The sequence below is a fragment of the Prorops nasuta genome, unplaced genomic scaffold (assembly GCF_024137725.1).
Source record: "Prorops nasuta isolate Cenicafe-Biocafe unplaced genomic scaffold, Cenicafe_Pnas_1.2 PNAS00011, whole genome shotgun sequence".
NCBI lineage: Eukaryota > Metazoa > Arthropoda > Insecta > Hymenoptera > Bethylidae > Prorops > Prorops nasuta.
In genome coordinates, this window is record NW_027116808.1 from 2,757,093 (window position 1) to 2,767,043 (window position 9,951).

Here is a 9,951-nt window from a genome sequence, read left to right on the forward strand (position 1 = left end):
CCTAATGTCTTACATTCCTGATCCTAGTATTGTATGTTAAGCTGTCTAAACATGCTTAATGCTAAATTGTTGAATTTAGAATGCTGATCGCTGATTGGTTATAAAAATGCAGATGATCAATCAGAAATCGCCATTTTAAATCCAAAATGGCTGCAGTTTTAAAATTATCCAGACCGAAAGTGTTCATTACGCAGCTTACTTAGCAATCGTACCTGATTGGCCAGTCAAATCTTCAACCAATCAGATTCGATTACGTCGTTTCGGGATAAGCACGTTGCTTATCACCTGTCAATCAGTCCAGTTTCCGAATTTCCACGTGGTGGTTGTCGGCGAATCGCGCGCGCCGGTTTTTTTTCGTCGTAATCGCCGACGACCCATTAATTATTCGGGATTAAAAATAATTCATTACTTTATTTCAATTACGTATACGTGCAGTTTCATTGTGTAATTATTTAATTTTACCCCACGGATAAAATACTTCATGCACTGAACAAGTTTTCCTTGTAACATTGAACAAAGTGAGTTAATGTAACAGATAGATTCATTCTTTTAACGAATAGTTTAGTACGTAATGAACTATTCGTTATTATAGGAATGATTTTATTTGTTACATTAATGAAATGGATTCATTGTTGTAACGAAAAATTGTTCATTAATTGAGGATATTTTTCTTAGTGCGGGTTTAATTAAATAAAAAAAACTGTGAAATGCATAATGGAATTGAAATAAACGTATTTTCGAACGAAAGAATTCGTAAATAAAGAGAGTGCGCGGCGCGAGTGTTAGTGCAGTGTTTTGGTGCATGCAGCGGCCAAGGGCAACAGCCTCAAGGACTCTCATAGCCTGTAAGTAATATTATTTTTCTTTTAAAGCCAAAACAAATTTCAAAATAAAATCAGAAAGATTAAAATTTAATAACATAAAATTATTTTTCTGTTTGTTACAGTGGGCGACCTCACTTTGAGGTGTAAGTGCGCGAATCGAACGTCCGCGTCGCGAAGTGAAATTTTTAAACCCGTTTATCGAAGTGAAATGTTTAAACTTTTTCGCGTCGCGAGTGTTTTGCAGCATGCAGCGGTCAAGGTCAACAGCCTCAAGGACTCTCATAGCCTGTGAGTATTATTGTTTTTTTTTTTTATAGTTAGAATAAACCGAAACATTAATTAAATAGAATTTAACTCAATAAAGTTTTCTTTTTGTCTTTGTTACAGTGGGCGATCTCATTTTGAGATGTAAGTGCGCGCCGCGAATTAAAATTTATTTTAAATATCCGAGTCGCGTATGTAGCTTCGTTTTAAAAAATCCGCGTCGCGTCGCGTCGTAATATAATTTAAAATTTCATAATCGCGAGTGCCATCGTCTTCGTCGTCGTCTACGTATGCTGCAGGCTGCAGATGGATCATCGTTGGATTTTCGCCGAATGAGTGAGTCCCACGGGTAAAACTGTGGATTTTCTTTTATTAACCTAAGAATGACCGAGAGAATCTACCGGTAGGTTCCACAATCGGTTCTTCTTCGGTTAAAACCATTTTTTCATTTTTTCTTGTGTTTTCAGGTTTAGCTTTCCGATTAGGTAGGCCCCCTAGCTTTGCGTTTTAGGTAGGCATTATAGCTTGCGGTGTTAGGTAGGCTTTCTTTTCAGGTTCTTCATTGCGTTAACATATTTTGCGTGCGTGTGTATTGTTTTTTTTTTTTCAGGTGTAGCTTTCCGATATAGGTAGGCTTTTTAGCTTTGCGTAATAGGTAGGCGTTATAGCTTTCGGTGATAGGCAGGTTTTCTTTTTCAGGTTCCTTTATTCCCACATTTTGTTACCCTTCCCATCCCTTCCCGGGGGTAAGAGCAAATATGCTCAGGAACGAGTTACGCGCAAAGAATTTTGTTCGTTTTTGGTTTTTTTCTTTTTAAATATACAAATTATTTGTATATTTAAAAAGAAAAAACGAAAAAGGAAGAAACATAGCCTCTGCTCTGTTCAAGACCGTTGCTATACCCTTCGCGAGGTGCCCCTGATTTCGCAAAAAGCAATGGATCTAGAGGAAAGAAGGTACCTCGACAAAATTACCTTCTAAAAAATATTAATGTCTTTGTAAATCTTCCATAAGAATTTTCGATTTAATAATAGCTTGATGCTGAAGAACTTTATATGTTGATAATTAATAATCGGCGTAGTTGCGTGCGTGTGTGTGTGCGTGTATGACAATACGGAACGGTGTAGAAGTTTGAGCTTCTTTTATTTTTCGAAAGGGAACTGTCAACGAAAGTGAGAGTAAAGTAATTTTTCGATTGAATCAAAGTCCTGATTTATCGGTTTAAATTTGATTTATTTCAGCAATGATGCTTTTACAGTATATTAATGATACATGACTTTTCGACTTAGTTTATGCTCAAGAATATGTGATTAAAATTAAAAGCATCATTGCTGAAACATCCTGTATATTGAGTAAATGGAAACAAAACGCAAAAAACTCACTTATCTCGGAATATATAAAAGATACAAATTGTGTTTGATTAAAATATATTAGAATGTAAATAATTAGAGAGTTCTAAAAAATGCTTGGACAAAGATTGATATTTCTTATCGTTACACAGATAACTGGTTTTTTAGTTATTTTTTCTTTAACAACTATCATGAACCTTCAAATGTACACTATAGTATATGCAATATAAACTATAGTAATATTAGCTTTAAAAAATAAAGATTGTCAAAAGAAATTACATAAACGAATGAAAGCGTGCAATTATAATTAACAGCAAAAGTAAATTAATTAATAATATAGCAAAAGTACATTATCAAGAAACTATTGGATACAAATGGAAATACCATTATAAATAAACATGAGTTTTTGTAGGTAAAATAAAAAAATAGATCTAGTTTAATAGCTATCGTGGTAAAGTTTTTACGAGTTTCACTGCATTAAATCAAATTCTACCCAGTCCCCTCGTTCTTTCTAGCGGTGCGTGACTAGACGGGAAGTCGGTTTCACCGACTGTCGCACGAAACTATAATTATTATACCGGAAAACTGATATATGTTCTGGATGAGAAAAAAATGGCAAGTTTTTCCGAGCCTTAAAACGTCACGAGGGCTTAAATTCATTTTCGCATGAGAGCGTCATTTCCGGTTAAACCGGAAATTGCGAAATGTCCCGGGTGAAGTTTGATCGAAGATGAAGAGATCCTCTCGTAGGATCTTGGGACTCGAGTGGATCTCGGCGACTTGCCAACTGGCTACGACCAATCATTTTTCCTCCCCAAAATTTCCTTATTCTCGCCAAACACCCCTGGACCTCCCATAATCTCCTCGGATCTTCTATAAGTATCTCATTTTTTTTTCGTTGCAAAAGTTTCATTAAATATTGCTTTAATTTAAAGAATACAAATTTTAATGGTGTTCGCAAAATTATCTTTAGAATCTTTGACGAAAAGTTTGAAATAAGGAGTTCGAGCAGAATATAGTCAGACAATTATAGAAGGAAATTAAATTTCTAATTTTACTCGATAATTTCGTTAATTAAACTGTGAGAGTATTTAAAAAAATTGTAATTCATCTTAATATTATTAATTTTATGTAATTTTAAGCGACGAGTCTAGAAATTATTGGGAGGTGAGTTCAATATGCAGCTTAAGTAAGAGTCCAATTGATTTGCAATTGGTTATTACGAAGAAATTTCGTTCGAACGTGTTTCGAGGGTTAATTCAAAAACGATATTATACAGCGTGTAGTCCTTGAATCCGAGTCTCTAATAAGTTTGGAAACCTTCGGGAACATCTCGGCTAGGCAAATACGAAACATCGCAAATTAAACTCAGCTTCGCTACTTCATGTTAGATTCTAGGCTACGTGCGAATAAGCACGTGTATTTACTACTAGGCGTCAGGGGCCGACGCTTTACCTTTTAAGATCAGCTTTAACTCCTCCCCCCCCCCCCTACCTATAATTAAAAAAAAGCTCTGAATTTTGAACAATCAACACTCACGTCTTTGTTGTAATTTTTTATTATTTACACTTAATTTAAAAAAAAATCGTAACTAATTCAGTAGAAAAATTACGTTTGATAGAATTAAGTGAAATAAACTTAAAATAAATCTACCGCGAGTATAAGCTGGTTTTAATATAAATTTTATTTAATTTTCTCATTAATCATTACAATTTTTTTAAATTAAATTTAATTTTATATATTTTGTTATGAATTTAAATAATGTTGAATGCTTGAAATGAGCAAAATGATTTCGAGTATTCAAAAATGAAAATGTTACAAGATCTCTTAAAGTCAATGACCTCTGAATGATACTCGACAGTGACGCATGTCGATAAAACGTAATCTTGATCAGGTATCAAGAGAAAAACTCAACCCCTGTATTTCGATTAAACGTTTAAAAGCATCGATAGGGTGAAAAGGAGCTTTCAGCAGATAAGATAAATCGTACTTTGGTTTTTCGTGGAAAGTTTGTTCCTTTCGAGAGTGTCGGTCTTACCTGTTGACAGTGGATTTTCCTAGTCTTTTAATATCCCGTGGTCGATGAGGAGTTTGATAAAGTTTTCCGTTCTAAACCAAAAGTTTTCTTTAAAATCCTTTTAATTTCCTCATCTTTTTATCACACTGCAAGTTATTTTGGTAATCCATCCACCCTTTCTCCTTCTTCCATAAACAAAGAGTTTTGGAAATTGTATGATTTTTTAAAAGAACAACAGAAAATTCTATATATATATATTAGAGATTTTCCTTTATTAATAAAATTGCGTTTGCTATAATATAGCTTTATAAAATCCATTTTTTATAATCGTTTAATTTTTATTTTTTTTATCTTGCACATTGTGATTATCCCCCTCTCCTTCTGTATCTTTTATGAAATCAGATGAAGCCAGTAAAAAATAAAAAATTTTTTATAAAATATTAGCGAGAGAATTTTGACGCCTGATTTTTCCTTGCCAGTTCAACATCCCTTTTGGCAGCTAATCAAAATCCGTAGCTGTAAACTAACATTACGATTATCATAATGCTGCTCGTAATGCCGAGAAGTCCGCGAACCACTCCAAACCTTAAATCTCCATTGCATTGCGCAGAATTTTCAATTGCCAATACGCTGGCTCACCGAAACACATTAAAACTTTACAGTTTCTGAATTTTTCATCGGTCGTCACTCGGCTACTTTTTATTAGCTAGACAAATAGATTTTGCAAAAGTCTTGCTGTAATTTTCCTGATAAATAATATTAGAATAATTATAAAAAAATTGCTGAATGGAGTTTCGAGAGATATATGAAAAAAATAGAATTTTTTATAATTTAAAAAAAATGGAGGTGGTACAGGGTCAAAAGGTTGAAAGTCAAAGGACAACAGTATCCTGTGAAAACGTTGAGAAGGGCTTTGGGAGAGGGGGGGAGAGTTGTGTGGAACGGTTAAACGGAGAAACTCTGTGTGAAGAATACTCGAGGATGGCACCATCAGCGATATTCAGAACTACGAGCCCTCTCCTTCTTAGACTCGTTGATCCCCTCCCCATCTCACACTGCCCCCCTCTTTTTTCTCCTCTTAACTTCTCACACTCCGTTCTTGCACGTTTAGCCTCTCCGTTGACCTCCATTTCTCTCTCATCGTTCGCCTTACATCCCAAATCCCAATAACCTACATTCGACAACAACGATCTTTACACAATAATCTCTTTCTAACCTCAAAGTGCACTCCACTTCACTCCGCTAATTTGCCAAATTCAATCGAGGAATTGCTTTGTACCAAATTAAACCAATCAGATGTGATATTAAAAATTATTGTACTCGATATTTCTATTGTATCGATTCGACAAATAACAGATTTGAAAAGTGCACGGTTTTTGGCGGGAAAATGTAATGGTAATGATATATAGAGGGTTGGGAGGCTATGAAAAAATGAAGCTGGCAGAGTTGATCTTTAACACTAACCTACGCGTAGTCGATTAAGTTTTACGTCTTTCAGTATTCACCCATTTTTCGACAGATTCCAGCTAAACGTTTGATCTTAACCTCAAAACGTTCCATTTACTCGGTAACGGTCATTTTCACACACGCAATATACGAATAAAACTTTCGTTCTTATGGGAAATATTTACTCTTTTTTTCTTATGTTTTGCATCATTTTAATTAGTACTGTAGAATGGACGAAAAAAGTTGAATCGATATGGTTCTCCGATTTGTTTTATATATCAATAACAAATTGGAACTCGCGTTGAAATTCGGAATCCAATGAATTATTAAAATTCTTCATTTTATTTTATAGATTTTTGATCGATTTATTAAACTTTCTCGAAAATGACTCGTTCCAAAAAGATTATCGAAATTCTTATTTTATTGGAAAATTTGAATTTTGCATTAAATGGCTCCTTCAACTGTTTTGGCTCGTACATTGAAATTTGTCATTGGGCGGGAAAAAATTGGCGGGAGTTTCTGCGGGGTTTTAATATTCTGTACACACGAAAAGCCAAAGTATCTTTTTGGGAGACTGCAGACATTTGATCGGCGCCAGAATTCGTGACCCCGTTCGACGTTAACGCAATTTGCATGGTGAACTGATTCTCGCCGAGATGATGCGCCATAATCGAGTTACGATATTTGCTAATACGCTCGGATACTCAAGGTGGTGCCATCTACGTTTCTAACATTGCCAAATTTACACACCTTGCTATTCTTAATCAACGTATACAATTTTTAGTTCTCGAAAAAGAGTAAAAATAAACTTAGAGTTCATAAAATAAATCCTCGTAATTATAGCAATATTTAAATTTATATACAATAGTTAATAAAATCAAAAACAAGATGGCTGACAGTATATTAATTCTAGCAAATAGATGCAGTGTTGGAGAAGATTTGAGGTTGTGTCGTAGAAAGAAAATATTAATAATTAGAGGTCAGGAGCCGATATCGATGATCCTATTGTCGAATAAATCCGGAAAGCCAAAGCCTCAATGGAGAACCGTACAAGACACCTAATGCACTGTCAACAAAAGCTGTGCCCCCTTCTCCCCCCATCTCGACTGGTTTCTCTTCTCTCAGACCTCCGCATGACTAACTCCGCCAAACTCCGACTCCGAGCACTTTGTACTACGTGCCTCCAAAGCACCCAACTTTACCAAAATAAGACACCAGCGCCACAAATGCGTGAATTAGGAACCAATTGAGAAACCAATCCTTGTAACCTAACCTCACTAATTTCATTCGTACAAATCTGCCAATATTCTTGCTCCATTATTCTGAATCTCTCTTACACCTATATGCAAATATAGATAAAACTGTAATATTTCATTAAAAACAATAGGATTTATAAAGTAATTTAATTTCCAAATCAATGATCAATAATAATCCTAGTAGGACACGATGTTCAGGGGGCATCCTTGGCATATTCATGGGACTTGTCGATATCCTCGGTACGATCTAAGGATATCATGAGGATATTTTTGATATTGGAGAACACGATTTCTCGCGTATAAACTTTCCATTTTACATTTCTTTAAATGAGGTTATGTTCTAGAATTTACCAAAGTCAGCGAAGTTTTAAAATGCTATTAGGGTCTAAACTAAAAATATAAAAACAGAATTAACGCGAGTTTGGTATGAAACAAAATCTAGTTCGATTTTTAATACTCTATATACTAGCTACTTCATGAAATATTTTATTTCAAATTTCACGATTGGTCATACCACTCATAAAATGACCTTATCAGGTGCTTTAGCCCCAATGTCCCCAGTGAAGCCATTTATTCTTCGTTACTGGAATCGAATATATTACTCCTGCACCGGTAAATCCTTCTTTTTCTCTTAGTCATTTAAATATTTTAATGTCGAACGTTTCAACATTACGTCGTTTCACGGTATTCGTAATAATTAATTATGAATCCACTAATCGATGTAATATCGTAATACAGTTGAAACAACATTGTGCATTATCGTGCGGAAAGAAATGCACGTATTTAGCGGAGTTAATAGTGGTAAATGATTCATAGAGATTCTATATAGGATTTGCACCAATATTTCAAGGATTTTATAGAATTTTCGAAATGTGTCTGTCTACAAGATAAAGTTAACGAGTATGAGCACATCTACATAAGGTCATTTCCGGTGGCCAAAATACATAATAAGATCCTACTCTTATTTAGGGCATAGATTCTTTTTTTGTGGAACTTGGTAATGGTCAGGATTAATCTTGCATTTACAGAACATATTGAAATAGGATTAAATGATCAATAATTCATGGGACACAATTTTTAACGTCAAACCAATAACGATGTTAGGTACACATTTAATTTGATCTTAATCGAATATAAGATTAAAATAGTTCAATGCTTTTAAAATCATTTATTTATTTATTTTTTTTTTAAAGAAACAGCTTTTTAAATTAGATAAATGAAGAGATAAAGTGAGAAAGAGCAGAGAGAGATTTATATAACTTTCGAACACTCTCTGGAATAACGAAGTGTGACAAGAGAACAATGATGGCCTGTTAGCACTACAAAGTTGCATTGTACAAAATATTGAATCGAAAATCTTGAATAAACTTCATTCTATCCATATTTGGATACTTTTCGCTGATTGCTTGCTCCGTGATGTACGATTGTCCTAAAACTATCGTATTATGCAGTATTGGACGTAGAGAGTTATAGCGAGGGCAGAATAGATTATTTTTGAAGAATATGAAAATGAAACCACAAAAAATATTTTGGATAATATTATCCTCCTGCTATAACTCTTTAAAAACTCGTGTATAATTATTCATTTTTTGTCCCCTTCAAAAACTTTGCGATTCAGAATTTCATCGACACAAATATTTGTCTCGTCAAAGTTTTTAGCATGATGAAGTCTAATCTAAAAGGACAAATAAACTAATTCAGATTTTATTTACAACTAGTGGAATTTTAAATATTATTTTTTTTAAGTATTATGAATAATTTTGACTTGTAAGTTTGTAGGAGAGTGGAATGTTTTAAAACCAATAAAAGTTTATGTTTCGTCGGTCAGCGACAGAATCTTCTGGTTGAACGATACTTCCGGTAGGTTGTTATAGTTTCCATTTTTGGGGAGTTTAAGATTCGACTTTTCGCAAGATTTGGTAAACCCCAAAGCAAGGTCCTTTTTAAATTGCGTTCCTCACAGACGTGTTGCGTTATAGTCGAAATCCGTTCGGTTCCGCAGGATCATGAAACAAAAATGACACTCCTCCTATCGCTATTTGCCACGTCACGAGACAGATTTAAGTAAAACATTTCAATTTTATAGTACCCCAAAGTCGACCCTACACGATATAAATCCTCCCGTGCTTCTATCGATCTACGCCAACCCTCCAGAATTTATTACCAAACACCGCAGATCTTTCCACAATTTCCCACGAAAAGAAAATGGAATTTTTTTATTTTTTTAAAAATACTTAAATTATTTGTCAAAATTCTTCGAACGATTATTAAAAAAAAGAATTAAAACTCGCGATTCTTCCAGAATCTTAGAGCACTTAGAATTTGAACATCGCGTGGGATTTTAAGGCGATTTGCATCGTGCTTAATGAAAGAAATAGTTTCGAAGAGACAGGATCATCGAGGGTGGAATATTTGCATCTTTCGTGTGGTTTTTCCAATAATGCAAGTAGATAACATCGTTATATGTCAGACGCAGATGTTATAGGCTGTAATTGTCGTGAATCACTAGAAGCACGTTGCTTCATAGATCCTGTATATCATATCGAAAACACGTTCTCCACAATATATATATATATATATATATATATATATACATTCACAGAACATCTGTAGACAATCAAAAGTAATTATCGTGCAATCAGGAGCATAAATTACCCAATACGTACAAGTTTAACCAAAACACAGTGGCTCAGCTATGAATATGAACATCCAGAAAATCAATCTGCTCGTAGAGCGATGGAGAAATTTATCGGAGCCAGTTTAAAATTCGTCAAAGTTGAATAGAATTTGAAGA